This window comes from Neophocaena asiaeorientalis, unplaced genomic scaffold (genome assembly GCF_003031525.2).
Source record: "Neophocaena asiaeorientalis asiaeorientalis breed wild unplaced genomic scaffold, Neophocaena_asiaeorientalis_V1.1 scaffold150, whole genome shotgun sequence".
Lineage (NCBI taxonomy): Eukaryota > Metazoa > Chordata > Mammalia > Artiodactyla > Phocoenidae > Neophocaena > Neophocaena asiaeorientalis.
In genome coordinates this window covers 7,370,394-7,381,102 of record NW_020176571.1, presented here as the reverse complement: position 1 = coordinate 7,381,102, position 10,709 = coordinate 7,370,394, and positions in this window count along the sequence as shown.

Sequence of the window (10,709 nt, the reverse complement as noted above, 5' to 3'; positions counted from 1 at the left end):
TCACACATTCATCTCCATATAAAAATAACTTATCATGGATCCTCCAGGATAAATTAATCCTAAAATAGTTGTTAAGTTAATTTCTTATGATAACCTGTGTATGTTTATTTGCCTAAACTTAATATATCATTCTGGCAAAATTTATATTGAACTATTCATCTGTACATAATCTAACCAGATTATTTTCCTCTTGAGGTTACTTCTGGAACATGCTAGTACAGCTGTAGTGTAGACTGACAGTCTTGCAAGCACATTAAAAATAAATAGACCCATCAAAAAGAAACTTTGGCTTAAAAATCTCATGTTACTCATTTAACTGTTTAGGATAGGACTGATCACTTCTAGATGTAATTCATCCATGAGTTTATATTGGTTGACATGGGCAGGAGAAGAGGTAGAATTGAACATACAATGAAAATGTTAGTGAGTTTTGTTAACATGTAATTCAATTTGATTAGAACATTTATTAAGACAACACTGTGCTTAGAGCATGGTACTTTGGTTATATAATGGGAATTGCTACAATAACACAAGAAGATTATGTAACTGCAATAACAAAAAACACAATGGCTCATGCTAATACAGACTGGGATCACGTTGCAATCATCTTTGTGCTTCAAGCATTCTGGCCAGTTCTTGGAACATATCTGATGATCTATAATATATTTTTATTTAATATAATCTGAATAAAAAAGGGGAGGTACAGATTCTTATGGTCAAAGCATAGTATAAAGTCCTCTGAGATATATAACTATTAGTGTTCTTAAGCCCTAATAGGCTCAAAAAAAAAACCCTATTTTTTTCCAACAAGAGAAAATATTGGCTTAAAATAATTTTATATTTTAATTTTTTTAATTTTATTAAAAGAACCTGGCTCAGCTGGACCAATATTTGATATGAATATTAACTATATGCCAGTGAGGCACACATTTTACAAATGTATATCGTCAGCTCCCATCCTTCTCCTGTACTCCAGACCAGTTTATCCAATTGCCTACTTGACATCTGTACATTATATCTGGAAAAAAATAAAAAGCATTTGTATTTTATACACAACGTGTGTAAAGTTGTGTATAACACTCCATCTCAGAAATTGTTCTAACTAGTCATTCAATAGCACTAGCAAAAATAAAGGATTCGGGGCTTCCCTGGTGGCGCAGTGGTTGAGAGTCCGCCTGCCGATGCAGGGGACACGGGTTCGTGCCCCGGTCCGGGAAGATCCCACATGCCGCAGGAGCGGCTGGGCCCGTGAGCCATGGCCGCTGAGCCTGCACGTCTGGAGCCTGTGCTTCGCAACGGGAGAGGCCCCAGCAGTGAGAGGCCCGCGTACCGCAGCAAAAAAATAAAAAATAAAAAAAATAAAGGATTCGTTCTTCATTCCTCAATTGCTTTCATTCTTCACAGCAACTCCAGGCTACTTCACTTTCATAACATATTCTAAATATCTCCTCTTCGTTCAGTCTTCCCAGCTACCATCCTAGTACAAAGCTACCATTACCTGGATGTGTATTTCCCTTACAGCCTTCTTAGCGGTCTCCCTGCTTCTCTTTTTGGCTCCCTAAACCTATTCTCATCAAAGAAGGTAAAGTAATTATTTAAAAAATAAATAAAATTCACAACTATTAATTAAATAAATGATGCTTGGTCAGTTCTGCCATAATATAATTTATTCGTTGAAAAATGTTTATTGAGCAACTACCATATGTTATATGGTCCTAGGTACAGAAAATACAGTCAAAAGAAAATATAGATTTTTCAGTGTCTTCTCTCATGAAGGTTATATTTAAGTAGAGAAGACAAATACTGCATCATCAATTTCAAATACAATGCAATATGAAGGAGAAATCATAGGTGGTGCCATGGGTGATAAAAAATATAGTGGTGGGCTTCCCTGGTGGCGCAGTGGTTGAGAGTCCGCCTGCCGATGCAGGGGACACGGGTTCGTGCCCCGGTCCTGGAAGATCCCACATGCTGCAGAGTGGCTGGGCCCCGTGAGCCATGGCCGCTGAGCCTGCGTATCCGGAGCCTGTGCTCCGCAACGGGAGAGGCCACAACAGTGAGAGGCCCGCGTACCGCAAAAAAAAAAAAAAAATCTGGTAAGAAAATGAAAACCTAACAAGATAAAACAATAGATGAAGCAAAGAGAAGTCTCTGGTACTTCACAATGTCTATATAATTATGTTCATTAGATAAGTACTCTGATAGGTACTTACCTGATGGGTACATTAAGGTTTTTATTAATGTCTTTAAGATAGCTTTAAAGAATTTTAAGCTATATATGTGCTTTTTATAAATGTTTCGTTTTTTTAAAATAAAACCTCTCATCTTTGTTTTATAAATTGATAGGTTATTAAATAAGTGTGTACATATTTCATACACATTGTATATATGTTAATGTGTATATATTTGTGCATGTTTGTATATATGTATTTGTTTATCTACAATAAATAAATAAATGTATATATATACACACACACACATATATACACATTTATTTATTGTTTGAACTATATTTTTAAGTCCCAGATAGAAAACAATTTACTTTGAACAAACTCATTCTTCTATATCAAACCTGGAAGGAAACCATGAACTGCCTCACATACTGAATTGTCTGCATTCTGCTTGCTATGACTTCTTATCAGATTTTATTTCTTTACTCTTCCATTAAATGCTGTGCTTTTGCATCAGAGTCTACGATTTTCTTTTTTTTCAATGCATCATTCATCATTTTCATCCTAGAAAACTCAAGGCTTTGTTTGGTAGCAACTCTAATAATTTGCTTTACTATTGTCAATTCTGAATTCAAGTTTTTAGACAGAATACGGAATCCTCCAACATCTAGAGAAAGAGAAAGGCAGGTTTTCCAGGGGGCATGTGAGCTCAATGAAATAAAAAGAAACACACAAAATACAAAATAGACTCTTGCCGATGAAATAGCAAAGAGTAGGGGGGAGGGGAGAGTATACTTAGAAAGTCACAAATTAACTACTGGATTTATTGATCAAGAGGGTAATCCAAGGACATTTTATTTATCTAAAAATTATTTTATGGTTCTGAGCTTACCACTTATTCCTGAAGAGCAGCGCTCAATGTCTGTCTTTTGCTTAACCTAACACTACGTTGTTACAACAATGAGTTAATATTGAGAAAATGGAAGCGGGAAGAAACTGGAGGAAACAGGGATGGAAATGAAATGATTTCTCTACCAATTTCAGTACAGGCTTCTGACTCTGCTGAGACTCTGCTACAGACGGGGAAAAGCTAGAGATAAATTCTCCAGTTGTGGAGTTCAAAAAATTGGAAACAGAGTGTCCTAGTGTCTATAGGTATTCAACAAATTAAGAATAGAGTGTCTTAATAGAAGATGGTTAGACTTACTTATTCTTGTAGTCTCTCTACCCAATGTACACTGCCAATAGTGCCTAAACTACAACTGGGCCCTTAATAAATGTTTATTAATTGATTCATCCTAGATAAACTGCTTGTGTCAGCCCATGTGTGGTACGCAAAAATTTATTTCTCTGCGTTAACAATTCCTTTATACCTAGCTTACCAAAATATCACATGTATAGATAATCAGTACTCATATATTTTTTAAAAAACACCTCAGATTCTATAAATATTCAAGGATTCCACTCAAGGAAAATGTGACTCTTCTAGTACATTTTGTGCTGAAGATTCAAGAAAACTGAAGGAAATTCACTTCGCGGTAAATAATGTCTCTTGGTGGGAAACTTCCTTTTTCTGCCTAAGTAAATAATCAATTCTCAGTCCTATTTTACTCGACATGTATCCAATAGTTAGTTTACTCATATAATAAAATTGGCCCTCAGATTATAATGAGAAAAGAAGGGCATGGCAAAGTAAACTACTTGCTGTTCTTCAAGGCACAGAGAAAGTCTGGGATATAATGTTTACACTTGCAAAATTTTTCAGTGTCACAGTGAGAACGGAAGGTGTCAGGGAACTGAGATCAAAATATCTTCTGAAGAAGAGAAAACTGTAGACAAACAATAGAGCTTGTTACTTTCCCTTTTCGTTAAAACATCTCCCCAGTTTATTTTGGACAGAAAACCGAAGTCATTTCCCTGGTCCAAATTTTAATAGAAAATGGGACAGAAGGGATACTCCAGTTTAGGAGTGTTGAATGGGAAATGCAAAGCTTTGATATAAGTGTGTGTGTGTGTGTGTGTGTGTGTGTGTGTGTGTGTGTGTGTGTGTGTGTTTAAGAAGATGTCCTTAGTAAACTAGAACACCATGGAATAGTTCATGGAGGATGTATAGCTCTGATTTGGATGAGGCTAGCGTTAGCAAAGCAAAACACGGTATGGCACTTGCCCTTCTTCCCTCTCCACACAGATGTACTTGGACATGGGAATAGCTCATTCCATCTATCATGTTCTTACAGTATAGTAATCACACTTTTTTTTTTTTTTATGGTACACGGGCCTCTCATTGTTGTGGCCTCTCGCGTTGCAGAGCACAGGCTCCGGACGCGCAGGCCCAGCGGCCATGGCTCACGGGCCCAGCCGCTCCGCGGCATGTGAGATCTTCCCGGACCGGGGCACGAACCCCGTGTCCCCTGCTTCGCCAGGCGGACTCTCAACCACTGCGCCACCAGGGAAGCCCGGTAATCACACTTTTTTGCAGGATTTTGGACAGAGGAGTGACCTGGTCTGTTTACGTTTGAAACTGATCACCTGGCTGCTCTGTTGAAAGCAGGCTGTAGGCCTGGTAGCAGCTGTTGCAGGAATCCAGGCAAAAAATGATGGTGGCTTGGACCAGGGTTGTAGCAGTGGAGATAGGAAGAAATTATCAGATTCTAGGTATATCTTGAAGGAAAAACCAGTAGAATTTCCTGATGAATTGGATATAAGGAAGGACAAAAAGAGTGAGCAGAGATTATTCCCGTGCTCAGTACGGTCTGAGCTACTGAAAAATAGAATTGCCATGACCTGAGCTGCTGAGGTTGCAGTAGGCTTGAGTAGGAGATTAGGAATTCATCTTTGGACATAGAGGGTTTGTAATTTTATATACTCAAAGGGAGATAACAGGTTGGAAGCTGAGCAATCAGTACAGAAATTTGGGAGAGAGCTCGGGGTTAAAAAAAAATAAATTTGGGACATGTTAGCACATAGACCATGGATGGGGAGAGATCTCTAAGGCAGTGAGTCTACATAGAGAGGAAAATCAAGGGCTTTGCTTTGAGGCACTCAACGTTAAAATGTGGGGTAAAGGCAGGTCAAGGCAGAATAAATAAAGGAGACTATGAAGGAGAAACCAGTGAAGTAAGATGAAAACTTGTGTTTTGTTCTGGCCTCAGGGTGCTTTTGGATGGAGCATAATTTTTTAAGCCAATCACATTATCACAGTCTCCTCTGACAGTGACTGGTGTTCACAGGTCAGTTTCCCTGAAACACAGACCCTGGGATGGAGATGTGTGTGTAAGGGATTTACTGGGGACAACTTTAAAGATCAACACCAGTGGAGGATAAAGGCGTCGGGATTGTACAGACAAGAGGAGTTGAACTGCAATGGGTACCGATAAAAGTTATAGTGCATGGTGAGCTGTGGGGCTGCAGTGGTCTTTTAGGGCTCTCCTACCTTAAGGCAAGGGAACCAGGTCTCTATACCATCACAACACCCGTCCTTGGATATACCAGGCTGCCTCTAAGGAAGAGGAGGGAAGTTGGGTGAAACGTCTTTCTGATACTGAGGGCAATTCTCGGAGCTGAATTCATCAGAGCCAGCAGCCACCAAGATTCCCCGCAACGGGGGTTTCAAGTACTTCAGCCTTGGAGGGAAATTTCTAAAGGACACGCCCCAGATCACTACTTTGGTCTAACAATGAGAAAATATAAACCAAATCTCGCGAAGGACCTACACAGGTGTGTGTCTCCTGGTATAGCGTCCAGAGGGATTTTGCTCCCTGGTAGAGAGGGTGACAGAGAGAGAGAGAGATTCAGGAGCAAAATATTCTTTTCTTACTGACTCCTTTTCTTCCATATTGGGATATTGTTGGGAAGAAAATAATATTTGGTGCTTTAGGAGCCCAACTGTGGCCAAAAAGACAAATAATACTGATATACGAAAGAAGTAGAGCAGAAAGAATGGAAGAAACTTCTTGATGGCATTGGTGAGCTGCTGAACTAATGCTGGTACCACCTTCCTCAGAATTTGTGCCAAATGAGATAATAAATGTTTGGTATTTTAAAATCTCTGTTAGTTAGGCATTCTTTTACTTACAGCTGGTAAAGTTTTCTTTAGCATTCATTTTTTTCCCCCAATTCCTTGCTTCTGTTTTCCTATCTTATCTTCATATAGAACCCACGATATCTCCTTTTTAAAGTTCTTTCTAATTACTAATCCTGGGAAATCATTTGGAGAGGGGCCGGTACAGATGCCTGGCTGACATGAATCATCCATTGCTCACAGGAATGCTCTCCATGACTGGGACTTTGGGCTGTGTGTGTGTGTGTGTGTGTGTGTGTGTGTGTGTGTGTAATATTCCATCTCAAAAGGGACATATCCAATGTTTTCTACGTGTCAGGCACTGTGCTAGTCACTTTATATTAATCTATTTAATCCCCACAACAAACTTATAAGTCATTGCTATTATAATGATTTCCATTCCTAGACAAAGAAAGAGAAGCACAGGGAATTTACGTGCCTCCTCCGAGGCCATTAGTCTGGTAAGTCATAGAACCAGAATCCAAAAACAGGCTGTGAGGTTCCATGCAGGGAGAGGAAGGAAAATTCTACACACAAACTACATTCTTAATATACTAATATGTAAAATACAGGGTGAGTAAATGTAGTTCCTTTTGGCTACAACAAAATTATAACTTTTGATGCAAAGGGGTGGCATTTGCTGCAGTGCTTTCCCAGCAGGGTGCGTTCGTTCCCAACCTCACTCCGCCTGGAAGAGTAAGTCGGCCTCTGCTGGCAAAAAGATTCTGGAAATTTTTATAACTTGCTGTGACAACTTTGATGCCAAAATCAAAACAAGTTTACAGAAACCTTATTCTTTTAGGTAAAGGTAATTCCAAAGAGAACACTGTGAGCTTGCTCCAGAGCCCCACGCAGGTACATACTCCTGTGGATATTCACACAAAGAGGGGTTTGAAGGGAGAAGACAGAGGCGCATTGCTTACCAGTTGCTGCAGGATGTGTCTTCCTGCTGGGGTTGTGGGTAGAATTCTCGTAAGAACATGTTCCACAGAGGGAAGGACACGCTCTCATTCATTACACAACCCATGATCAATTCCAGGCACATTTTCCCTTTGCCCTTTAGCCTTTATCCAAGAGGAAACAATTGCATAACACTGAATGTTGTGCAAAGCAATATCTCTATCATCAAAGTGATTATCACCAAAGGTTGCAAAATGATTAGGGTTCTTTCCAGAAGTTTTCTATCTTCTTAATATTAAAAATTATAAATACTACCTAAGAAACCATACCTTAAAGAAAGTGAAGTCTGAAAGATGAGAAGGATATAGGACAGAACAAAAGTTATACTCCAAACTTGACTTTGGAACTTGGGATATTTTTTTACAAGACTGGAAACAATTTATTTTTTTCTCTTTTATTTTTACTTTTCACCAGTAAGTATTACCTATTTACTTTTTAAGAGTATACATTGCCTATATAGTCTTCAATCGTTTTTCTCTGTAGACAAAATTATCTGGATATAAAATGTCTTTATATATTAAATGTGTGAATATTAACTGGAAATCAAAGCACAAAAAATATTACTGTAATATATTCAAAAGATACAGAGACTTGGATTTATGTCTTATTTATATTTCAGCTTGATAGATACTGGACTTGTTTTTTTTTATTTCATAAAGGGAAGTGGTGATATATTTTGAAAACATTTTCCATAAAAGGCATCCGAAATGCATTTTTGACTAGAGCAATGATTTTGAAATTAAGTACATTAATTTAGATTTTGTTTGGACCTCTTCTTACTAGTAACTGTTAGGAGGCCTTATCCCAACATTACACTTTTATACTTCATGATGAAATATATCTCTGCTTTACAGGATGAGGAAATGTACGCTGCTGTTTATGTGAATCGAAAAGGGTGGGGGGGAGGTTTCCATATGCTGGAAGTGTTACACCAATTTTGCCTGATGGAAAACCCAAGCCATCCTTTTATCCACTTTCTCCACACCCCTAACTTTACTAATGAAATCCTTCCTTTCTAGTAAATGGCAAAATCTTTTCCCACCTTAGAAGGGGATTTCCTCATGCAATGAACAGAATCAGAAACAATTGTTCCACATTCTCTATGGAAATAACATTCATATTCATAGGATTTACCCTAAAAAACGTGTATGTCTGTGTTCTTGTGTACATATATATTTCTGTTGTTAATACTATTTATTTCTCATTTAAATTTAACATGTAAAAAGCTAGATGACTTTTCCAAATTTTGAGGGTGTGTTAAGGAGATACACAAATGCACACACACACGTACACACACACGATGTCTATTGTGCAAAATCCACTTTGGAAGTCCTATGGGGACACCTCACAGCAATCAGCACGATCCCTCTCAGTCAGATGCAACTGAATTACAATCAGACGCAAGTGTAAATAATATTAAGAGAATCATTCTCTAAGTATTACAATTCCATGGAAAGAGAAAATAAACCAAAATAAATTCCAAACATGCACCCCAGATAGAAAATTCTAAGAGTAGATACAACAAATTTTACTTGTTAATTGACAATCTAGAGAATTCTCATATGGGTGAGTCAATTTAGTGAACTTAAAGTAGTATATATATATCAGAGGAGTATGTATTCAAATATTTAACAATTATGATTATCTCCACCTAATTAGATAAATCAGATTACATGTTTGTGTGTAAATATAAACTCAATTCACCTTATTCAAAAGGAGTGTTATGCAAGTTTCTTCTCCCACTCAACAAATTTAAACATGTACAGCAACTAATTTGTGTTTTTTAAATTCCTTGCGTTAAATTTCCTGTTGTTGATGTTAGATTTAGACTTCCAAATTGTAACATGTTACTAAAGTCTTAGAAAACATTTGACTTCCAGATATGCCCACTGCTGCTGTGATTTACGTTCCGCATCTTGGTTAACAAAGATGTTCTAAATGTAAATACATAACTGACTATTTGAATATTCTTCAAATATTAAGTGATTATTTTAGGGTCACACCTTTGAGTGAGTGTTATGACAAAGGGGCAAAGAAACTTCATAGAACCGGTAAAGGAAAAACATGGAGAGAAGTAGAATTTGGTGTTGCTTTTCATAAGGGATAACATAAGTGATCACCGATCTGAAATTGTTTCTCATCTGTGATGTAGAGAAGTATTAGTTAAAGGTATGAAGACATAGTCAAGTGATAGAGACAATTTTCTTTCGATTTGGCGAAAACCTTCGTGGTAAAGAAGTATACAGTACGAGCCCGTCTTTTTAAAAAGGACTGGTGAAAATACAACAAGAAAAAAAAAGACCGGGGGCTTCCGGGAAAATGGCGGAGGAGTAGGACGCGGAGATCGCCTTCCTTCCCACAGATAGACCAGAAATACATCTACACGTGGAGCAACTCCTGCAGAGCACCTACTGAGCGCTGGCAGAAGACCTCAGACCTCCCAAAAGGCAAGAACCCCCCTTTTTTTTTGAGGCTCGTCTGCTCACCCGCCGGGGCAGGCGGGGCTGGGAGTTGAGGCTCAGGGTTCGGTCGGAGCTCTGGGAGAGGACTGGGGTTGGCGGCCTGAACACAGCCTGCAGAAACACAGCTGGCCGGGAGGGAGTGCGGGTTGGAGAGGGGGAAGGGGAAGGTGTGACAAAGCGAGAGAGAGGCATGGACATATATACACTACCAAACGTAAGGTAGATGGCTAGTGGGAAGCAGCCGCATAGCACAGGGAGATCAGCTCGGTGCTTTGTGACCGCCTGGATGGGTGGGATAGGGAAGGTGGGAGGGAGGGAGACGCAAGAGGGAAGAGATATGGGAACATATGTATATATATAACTGATTCATTTTGTTGTAAAGCAGAAACTAACACACCATTGTAAAGCAATTATAGTCCAATAAAGATGTTAAACAAACAAACAAAAAAACCAAAATAATACCTCATTAAGTTGACCGCACTCTGAATATCAGATGATGTTTAGCTTTACTCCTTTTAATTACCTGGAATGTGCAACAGTGGGACCCAGCAGAAGGCATTATTGGTTGAAAAGTTGCATCTTTCTGCATCAAAAAAACAGTGTCTGATTCTTGGACAGAAAGCACCCTAAGAAATGGGTTTCTGCTTTAAAAGTTTGGAGGTCAAGAGTTCTTCGTTCTTTGTGGTATATACATACAATGGAACATTATTCAGCCAAAAAAAGAAAGAAACCGTGTCATTTGTGACAAAATGGATGGACTTTGAGGACATTATTATGCTTACTGAAAAAAAGTCAGACAGATAAAGATGAATACCGTATGATTTCACTTATATGTGAAATCTAAAAACAAACACAAAAATGCCAAATTCATAGAAAAAGAGATCGGATGTTTAGTTACCAGAGGCAGGAGTTGGCGGAGGTAAATTGGATGAAGGTGGTCAAAAAGTACAAGCTTCCAGTTATAAGGTAAATAAATACTAGGGATGTAATATTCAACATGATGACTGCAGTTAACACTGCTGTGTGGTATGTTTGAAAGTTCAGAGAATAAATCCT